Source organism: Silurus meridionalis, chromosome 22 (genome assembly GCF_014805685.1).
Source record: "Silurus meridionalis isolate SWU-2019-XX chromosome 22, ASM1480568v1, whole genome shotgun sequence".
Lineage (NCBI taxonomy): Eukaryota > Metazoa > Chordata > Actinopteri > Siluriformes > Siluridae > Silurus > Silurus meridionalis.
In genome coordinates, this window is record NC_060905.1 from 4598643 (window position 1) to 4608839 (window position 10197).

Genomic DNA, 10197 nt, shown 5'->3' on the forward strand with positions numbered 1-10197 from the left:
AACAATTAGTTCAAGCAATTAGCACAAGTTTTACATAGTTTAAAAAATCTTTTAAATGCATGTGTGGCACAATTATTGGCACCCCTCTATGAATTCATAGTAAAATTCAGTGGTGGACGAAGTACACAAAGCATGTAGTTGAGTAAATGTAGAAAAGCAGTAGGTAAAATGTGACTCCAGTAAAAATAAAAGTGCTCCCATTAAACTTTCACTTAAGTCAAAGTACAAAAAGTACTTTAAATGTACTAAAGTATCCAAATACTATAATTTATTATGGCTATAATGTTCCTATTATCATTTTTATCACAAGACTGATTTTATGTGAAAGCACTTGAATACCATGGGTGCTGTGGCGAGTTCGAGTCAGGAGTTTCTTCCATTATTTATTCCTCTCTTAATTAATATGAATTAAATTCCTCTCTGTATATTGATGTTAAGTAGATACCACCAACTAGAAATAGACGAGAATGACGGCCTGGGTGACCCACGCCATGACACATCGTCCCCCCATTGATGAGTTTCAGCTTTAAAAGCTCCTCTCTGCTTCAGCTACCGTCTCTTGATGAGTAAAATATATTCTCAGAGCAGTTCACAAATTTCGATACATTTCTGAGAGCTTCCTTTTATGAATAAATATCACTGTTCTTCTTTTTCTTTCAGCTGCTCCCGTTAGGGGTCGCCACAGCAGATGATCTGTCTCCATACTACTACTCTGTCCTCTGTCCACTAAGAGTGCACTGACTTGTGCAACACCAATACCTGGGTTATATATAAATATCACCCTAAATGCATTTATTGCACAATTAAATTCACACATCATGTGCACAATTTATCAAACTCTCAGATCCAAGAACCAGAAAACAGCTTGGCTAATTGTAGCCATACGATAGATACAACATCTAAATCCTTATATATCTTTTAAATGAGCCCCTTACTCTGCACTGGCGATTCTCCTCTCTGAACTCAGGATCTTTTCAGGACAATCACAGAAAACCTTTATGACATCACCTCAATTAAAGGTAACCAAACCAATAAGTGCTGTTTAACTACAATCCAATTAGGCTGTGATTGTTATGTTGCTACACACATTATGATAAAATACATACTATAAATTATAATGTTATGTAGCTAAAAGAGATATTGTTCCTCTGTGTGTAAAAGCACAGCAGGAAACAGCATAAAGTAAGTAATATACAGTTATTAGCTTATTTCATTAAATGCTGTAGCTGATACTCTCCTAATAACGAGATGAGTGACAGAGCTGCACACACACCTTTATTATTTGCATGTTTGCATGTTTTATAAATTACATTTACTTCATTACTGTCTACCACTGCAAAAATGGTGTGTATTCCCATTGATATTTCATCATGTTTAGTACACCTGGATGACTAGAAACAGGAAATTGTTCAACCATGATTTCCTGTTTCACAGTTGCTTCCTTCTGTTCCTGTTCTCCACCATATATACACATATGTACATACACACAGACTGATATATTTCAAGTGTTTAATTCTTTATTAAGATTTATGCCATAATCATCAAAAAAAAAAAAAAAATAATCACTTGAAATACAGTGAAACATTACTGTATTTAAAATACAGTGGAAGATTCTGGAATAATTCATTACTCGTATTGCGAAACACACGTTATGCAAAACAATTTTTTCCATATACATTAATGTAAAATACGATACTCAAAAATTTTTAGATGTAACGTTTATTTAAAGAAAATAACTGTTAAGGAGCTTAAATCATCTTCATCTTTTCTTCTATCATGAAACAAACCAACCTGGAATTTTCGATTTGCAGAAAACACACAAAAAATCGAAATAATTAGTTTAGTATTTATGAATTTTTGACACATTACCTAATTCTTTTTTTACTAGAAAGCTGTCTAGAGGCATTTTTTTTGCCGACGCTTCAAAATTTGGTGAAAATGTGACAGCATTATCAGTGAATAAGTTTGTAGCCTTATTAGGGTGAAGCTTCTCAATGTACGATGCAACAGTTTCTCATGCTTTCAGCATTTCTCTTATTGCGCCAGAAGACTGTTGCTTTGCTGTTACCTCCTCCTTCTTGTGGCTTTTACTTCTGGGACATTTCTGCAAGGGTTATTAAACTTTTCACAAAAAAAATCACAATGTCTGAACACAATTTTGGACACTAACATACTAGCGGAACGAGTTCTAAACACAGACTGAGGTAGCACTGGCATGGAAAGTCCTGGAGCACAAGCAAATGACGTGAAGAAATAAACCTTTTAAAGATATTCAAATTTTTTGAGATGCACCTGTATATGTATGTAAAGCGATACACATATTCATTACTCATTTACATAAAGAAACACCCACAAACCACCTTAAATGGCAAACAAGTTCCATTTAAAGAGCATTGGACATTGAATAATATCATTCATATTTAGAAGATTTTAGATATTTGACCAAATGTCTATTGCATACACAAACCTTATTGTTCTATATGAGATTTTATAAGTAGCCATTTTTGGCCTTTTATCAACAGAGTCGCAAATCTGCATATGCAAATTCTACACACCCTTTTCTTTCACACACAATTTTCTTCTCCATTTAAGCAGTTAAAAAACAGAAGTTATTCTTATATGCTTATTGCTAATAACAAAATCCCCCATGCTGACAAGCACAATTTCTAATGCAGGAGGTTGTTAATAAAACATAGGTAATGAGGATTATTGTGGATATTATGTTAAATGTAACCCAGAGGAATTAATGGGGATCTGTTTATTAAGCCTTTACATTGACAGATGCATTTTATAGACACATTTGCATACACAAAGCGCTGACCTGGATGGGATGGAGATCGTAAAGACGATTGCCTGTTTTCTTCTTTTTTTTTACTTTGGTAATCTCCTCTACAGCGTTTCATTCAGTTTATTTACATGAAACATTTGATCACCAAGGAAACTTGGCTTAAGCTCAAAATTTACTCTTTAATTAAAACTGGATTTGAATCATTCTGACTATTCTGAGTACAAAAAGAAATGATGGAGATATACAGTATTTAGAGTACTCTACATGCTCATGTATAATTACATGCTGATTAGATTCTGGTTTTAACTCTAAGCAGCTTCATTTAAAAGACATCAGACTACACTTCCATAAACTGTCTTTTTTTTTAAAAAGACAGTTTTACAAAAATTATATAAATATAAAATAACTAAAATGTATATATATATATATATATATATATATATATATATATATATATATATATATATATATATATATATATATAATGATTGCAATTTATCCTTTCAATCATCTTTTGAGTCGTCTCTGTTTATAATGTGTGATGCAGCAGAGCTTTAGTCTTTTAGTTCACCTGAGATTGAACACCTCATTTTCTTTTGGACATCTTGAACATAACAGCTTGAAAACCTTTCAAAAGTAACATTCCAAAAACCCTTAAAATAGCGAATCAGCTTCTGGTGAATGGTGACAAGCTCCTCCCATTTACTGATGCAAATCCTCTGGAATGTAAATGCTGTAAATTCTGTTTTTCCATATATTTTTTTAACAGGTTTCAGCAGAAGAGTTTACATTTGTGTATATATATATTTCTTGCCATTGTCAGAAATCTGTTACCCAAACATTAAATCGACCAACATAATAGGGGTGTAACGGTGCACAAAATTCACAGTTCGGGACGTACCTCGGTTTTTAAGACTCGGTTCAGTTTATTTTCGGTACAGTTTGAGGGGAAGAATTGCAAAACAAAATTGCTTGTCGTTTTTCATTAACATAGTTTAATATGATTAATATTTGGGAACATCAACATTTTAAATTTTTCTAACAATTTTTAATAAAATGCCCGATTGGCATTTAAATAATATATACATTTTAATATACCCAAATTGATGCAATACACTTTTGATTAAATATTGATTAAATTGAAATTAAATTGGTACAAATTAAATTCATAAAAAAATAAGTAAATGGTAAACATTTATATTTGTTAGACCTCATTTAATTAATACAGATGTGTGTGTTGGTGTGTGTTTCATATTTAATATTTAATTTTCTATAGAAATGCTCCACTCTAACTGTTCTGCTTATTTCAGCAGACTTTAACAAATGTCTTCATTCCTTCCATCCTTTTTTCATTCACTTCCTTGACATGCAAAACTGTCAGGAGTTTCTCCTTTTAGAAGAAGTTTTTGAAGCTGGACATAAAACATTTTTGTTTTCATATCGCTAGCATTAGCCGCTAACCACTTCCTGATTAGCAGCTAAAGCTAGAGCGTTTTAATGCATGCGCAAAACAAATCGTATTTCCAGTACGGAGTGAGTCGACACAGTGACTAACTCTAGTTTCTTTTTTATATCCCTAGTTTAATAACAATAATAACAATAATAGTAATAATAATAATAAAAGAACATCTTTAATAATAAATACATCTCTAAATAAATACTCTAAATAAATAAAGAAGCATCTTTAATAATAAAGAACATATCAATTTAATTAACCCATTATCTGTGTAAAGCTGCTTTGAGACAATGTTCAATGTTAAAAGCGCTATACAAATAAAAATTAATTGAATTAAATTGAATTAATAATAAAAATGCGCTCAAAGTGCGAGGCAGAGAAACAAAACAAACTTGAGGTCCACCACAATATGTGCCTGAGGAAACTCCGATTTTTCTGCACATAAAAAGGATTGTATTCCCAAACCAAAAGCCCAAATACTGAAAAGTTCCGGTATAAAAAGGAAACCTTGGACATAATTGCAGGTCACTAGTCTTACCATTGAGTAGATACAGAACTTATTCTAAGTATTGAATAAGTGTGTAAATAAAAGTACTGTATGCATTGTATTGTGCTGCATTGGACTGTAAATTGTGTAAATTGTCGCTTGTCATAATATTTGCAAAGGCTTTAGCCTCTGTATTCTCTTGAAGCCTGATATCTGGTGTTATTATATATAGAAGTGCATGAATTGAATGATAATGAAGTTGACTTAAATCATATCAAACACACAAACACACACACACACACACACACACACACACACACACACACACACACACACAGCAAGTCCAAGTGAGCAGTGGTGTCTTGCAGCACTGACTAAATAAAGGAAAAACAGGCTTCACCTTTAGGGAGCTGGAGAAGAAAGAACTGATACTTCAGCTCCATGTCCTGTTCGGAGGGTGCAGCCAAGTGTGCAAAAACAGAGACAGAGGTAGATCGGAGGGGTAGAGAAAGAGAGAGAGAGAGAGAGAGAGAGAGAGAGAGAGAGAGAGAGAGAGAGAGAGTAAGAGATGCTGTTTGGCTCTGTGCCTAGAAGAATACACAATACTTTTTCTCCAGTCTTTTGTTCAGCGAGACTGTGCGATGAAGCAGCAGATCTAAAATATGCAGAATGAGTACATTTAGTGTGTGTGTGTGTGTGTGTGTGCGTGCGCATGTGCATGTGTGTGTTTTCTTGTAGTGCTTGACCACTGTGAAAAGCCATTTTAGAGGGTGTGGTAGATATTGTTCTCCATCCCAATGCAGTTTTGGAGAGTGCTGCACTGAATCTTGCTTGTTGGTTGAAAACCTTTAGTATTGTTTACAGGTTTCCAGCTCTGGTCCTGAATTACACGCTGGCCTCCACATTTTTCCTTCTCTAAACCACATGAGCCAATTAATTATCCTATTCCTAGACTTGCTGAGGAAGACAAAGAGATGTGGTGGTGGAATGAGGAAGTGCAGGAGAGCATAAGGAGAAAGAGGATGGCAAAACAGTAATGGTGTCAAAAAAGTGATGAGAAAAGTAAGCAGGAGTAAAAGGAGATGAGACAGAAGGTAAAGAGGGATGTGGCGAAACCATGGAAAAGGCATATGAGGAGCTGTATGAGAGGTTGGACACTAAGGGAGGAAAAAAGGATTTGTACCGATTGGCCAGGCAGAGGGACCGAGCTGGGAAGGATGTGCTGCAAGTTAGAGCAGTAAAGGATGGAGATGGAAATGTGTTGACTAGTGAGGAGAGTGTGTTGAGAAGATGGAGGGAGTATTTTGAGCAGCTGATGAATGAGGAAAATCAGAGAGAGAGAAGGTTGGATGATGTGGAGATGGTGAAGCAGGATGTAGATAGGATTAGTAAGGAGGAAGTGAGAGCGATTAAGAGGATGAAGAGTGGAAAGGCGGTTGGACCAGATGACATACCTGTAAAAGCGTGGAGATGTTTAGGAGAGATGCAGTGGAGTTTTTAACAGGATTGTTTACAGGATTTTGGAAGGTGAGAGGATGCCTGAGGAATGGAGAAGGAGTGTGCTGTACTGATCTTTAAGAATAAGGGAGATGTGCAGACCTGCAGTAACTACAGGGGAATAAAGTTGATCAGTCACACCATGAAGTTATGGGAAAGAGTAGTGGAAGCCAGGCTGAGAGAAGAGGTGACCATCAGTGAGCAACAGTATGGTTTCATGCCGAGGAAGAGCACCACAGATGCATTATTTGCTTTGAGAATGTTGGATGGAGAAGTATAGAGAAGGTCAGAAGGAAGTATGAGGAAGTCATGTGTGTCAGAGAAGTATGTGAGGGTGGTGCAGGATGGTGGTGGTATGAGGACAGTGTGACAGCAGTGAAGTGTGCAGTAAGAACGACAAACTGCATCAAGGATCGTCTCTGAGCCCTTTCCTGTTTGCAGTGGTGATGGACAGGTTGACGGACGAGGTCTAACAGGAGTCTCCCTGGACTATGATGTTTGCGGATGATATTGTGATTTGTGCTGAGAGTAGGGAGCAGGTGGGAAGAGCCTGGAGAGCTGGAGGTATGTGCTGGAAAGACAGCCAAATAATGGCCGATCATTTTTTTCCTCTGATGATATTCTGGCAGTGTCAGAAGTTTTTAGACTCTTTCCTGCAGCGTAATTTCTCCTATGACGGACATCAAAACATGAACCAAAAGGAGCGCCGAACCTGATGATTCAGGTGGAGAGTACAAGAAGAGAAACTTTTCGAGTGATGGAGGGAACTGACATTTTTATTATCAAGGCATGTCATGAACAATATTAAAGCTACAGATTTCTTTTTCTTGTTTGCACCAGATTTTGACTGTCAGATATTTTGGCATTTTGACAACTGAGATCCTACAGTGTGACATGGGGATCATGTTCGTACAGTCTGACAAGAAACATTTGAAAAGAACTATAAAAGTCAGCCTGCATTATAAAGGCTAGGACTTACAGTAGTTAGGTCAAGACATAAGTACAGCCAGAGAAACAAACAATGCAACACTTGGGCGCTTGGTGAAATCAGGTTGCAGGGGAATTGGTGGGTCGGGCGTCTCAGATGCTTACCCATCCCTGTAAAAGCAACCGCCTGGGTCATCCTGGGGACAGAAAGGAGTCTTGATTATTCATAGTGAATTATCCAGAGTAACTTCAAGATTGGCCTTCCAGACTCCATCAAACAAATATCATCACGACAAATAAGTTTCGTCTGAAGAACACCATCAAGCCAATACCTACTTAAAGATGTTTAAACCTAGATAGGGTTCTTAAGTAAAGGGTTGTTGAAAACATACTATACAAAACTTGTGTGTTTGGTGAAATCAGGTCATATAGAAAAAGGTCATATAGAAAAGGTCATATAGAAAATGAGGCAACTCAGATGTTCAGATTGTTCAGTGAATCTATATAGTTTGATTTTTTTATTCTTATTAAGCACACAAAATAATGCTGGATTTGTTTTCTGTAAAGCAATGCTATCAGAAATATTGGCACCTCTTCATTCTTTGGACATTTTACAATTTTAGAGGTTGTTTCAGGTTTGGGAAAAAAGGAAGCAAGTGTTTTAAAATCCTTTCTGTGAGTATTTTGCCTTTGTTGCAAAATAACTGGTATTTTATTATTATTATTATTATTATTATTATTATTATTATTATTATTATTATTATTATTATTGAAACATTGTTAATGTATATATTGAATTGCCTTATTTCCAATATGAATAAAAATAATTATTTATACTTTATTTTATATACAGTGGAACCTTGATACTCGCGACCTCGACACTCGCGACCTCGATAGTCGCCGACTTTTCATTTGGAACTAAATTAAGAGTAAGTCGTGAAAAAACGGACAGTTCACGAGATGCCGCGAGTGATTTGAAAGTTCGGAGTAACATTTCGAAACAGAGTTTGTACTAATAAATTACAGAAATATGTTTTTTATTGTATTATTCATTTAAAGGAGTAAATAAAACATTTATGAAAAAGAGTTCACAATTTCTGTTGAGTTTACACTACAGCACATGTACAATTCCCCTCGAAAAAGGAACCATCAAAAGGAGAGTCAAAACCTCGCCATTTTGTGTTACTCACGAGGGGTCATAGAGCGTAACCCCCACGAGTATCAAGGATGCACTGTACATATATATATATATATATATAAAGCATTCTGGATCAGAGTTCAGTCTTGTACAAAGGCAAGGGATTGATGTCTTTTAGCTGGACTTCTAATTTGAAGTAACTTTTTTAGCTGCTAATATTAATTTGTGTTTTTTTGTGCAAGCGTTTTGGTCTTGTAATAAATTAGACGTTCTAAAATGGCAGATTTGGTCTAAAATGACAAGTGCAACATATACAAAACAGATTCTTATTCCTTATTCCTTATTCTTATTCACTTTAAATTCCTATCTTTTTGGCAAGTCTTACAGCTTGTCAAGTGTGTTTTTATGGGTATTCAGGGTTTTTTTTTTTTTTTTGTAAAACCTGCTTTCGGCTCCTGTGAAGCAAATTGCAGAAAGTGCACTCGATTTTGTTTCCTTTTACAGTGCAGTTTTGTAAAACGAATACAAAGCGATTCCTCAACAATGATGGATTTGTAATGTATGGAAATTCATTGGCACCCAGATGAGGATGGGTTCTCTTTTTACTCTGGTTCCTCTCAAGTTCTGCCATCTCAGGGAGTTTTTCCTTGCCACAGTGCCTCTGGCTCGCTCATTAGGGTTATACGATTATAAGGAGCAAACTTATAGGCATTAAACTTACACTCTTTTATACAGGTTTAGAATCTTTATCTCGATAATGTGCATTGTTTGAAACGCTCTACAAATAAAATATCAGGAATCGAATACAGCGTGAAGAGGATTTCAGTCCATCACAGGGATTTTGTTAAGGTCTGGCTTATCAAGATGTATTCTCATGTTTTTTTGATCTTGGCTCACAGTTTTCACAGTTTTGGTTTCTAACAGTTGAACATTTGATATAAAACCTGCTCTTGCATCTGATACATTTTTTTTGTAACTGTATTTTTAAGTATTATAACCATGGCCATTATGGATGCCATTATGGCTCCAATAAAGAAATGTCATTATCTAGCCAATCAGTTTAATTAGGTTTTATTAGCTTTGGTGTCCTTTTGCTTTTTTTTTAGTTACCTTTTCATCTCATGTCCAAAACCCTGCACACCCCACTCACTGTAGGAAACCTGAAGGCACGAATCCCACTCACAACATCCATACTTACGACTGCAGTAAGGTTCAAATGGTAAGGAATTGTATTTACTGCATGAGATGATATTGCCTGCTGAAAGTAATTGAGCAGAATGTGCCGGGTGGACATGACCAGCTGTTATTTTTTATTCAGATTGCCTGCAGGTATATAAAAAAAAAATCCCGGACTGTAAAAAAAAAGAAAAAATGCAGGATGATCAGAGACCTACCACATCACAACACACATACACACTCTCGGTCTGCTTCTTTCTGTCTCACTCACTCTGTATTGCTCACACACTCAATATTTCTCCCTTCAATATTTCTCTCTACAGTTCTCCCTGCCTGGATTTTTTTTTTCTTGGTGCCGGCTGAACAAATGAATATAACCGTGCTGCAATAAAGGAGTGCAAGAAAGGCAGGGTGGCCTGTGTGCAGCCATTACTAAGAGAACACATTTCAGCAAATCTTTTTATGAATCCAAATGAAATGAAAATAAATTTCTCAATTAAAAAAGGGAAAAAATCAATAAGGCTCACAATTTGTACAAGTCATGATGAATAAGGAATAAAAGAACTTGAGGATATGATGTTAAGCAAAACCATTACAATTCCCATTAACAGCTATGTGCTTTATTCCTCTTGTGCCACAGCTTTTAGCCATTGTACTGATAATGAAGCAGAATTATTGTAATAAAAAAGACAAATGCTTTGGACAAGTGTTTAATGAACAGGAAAAGA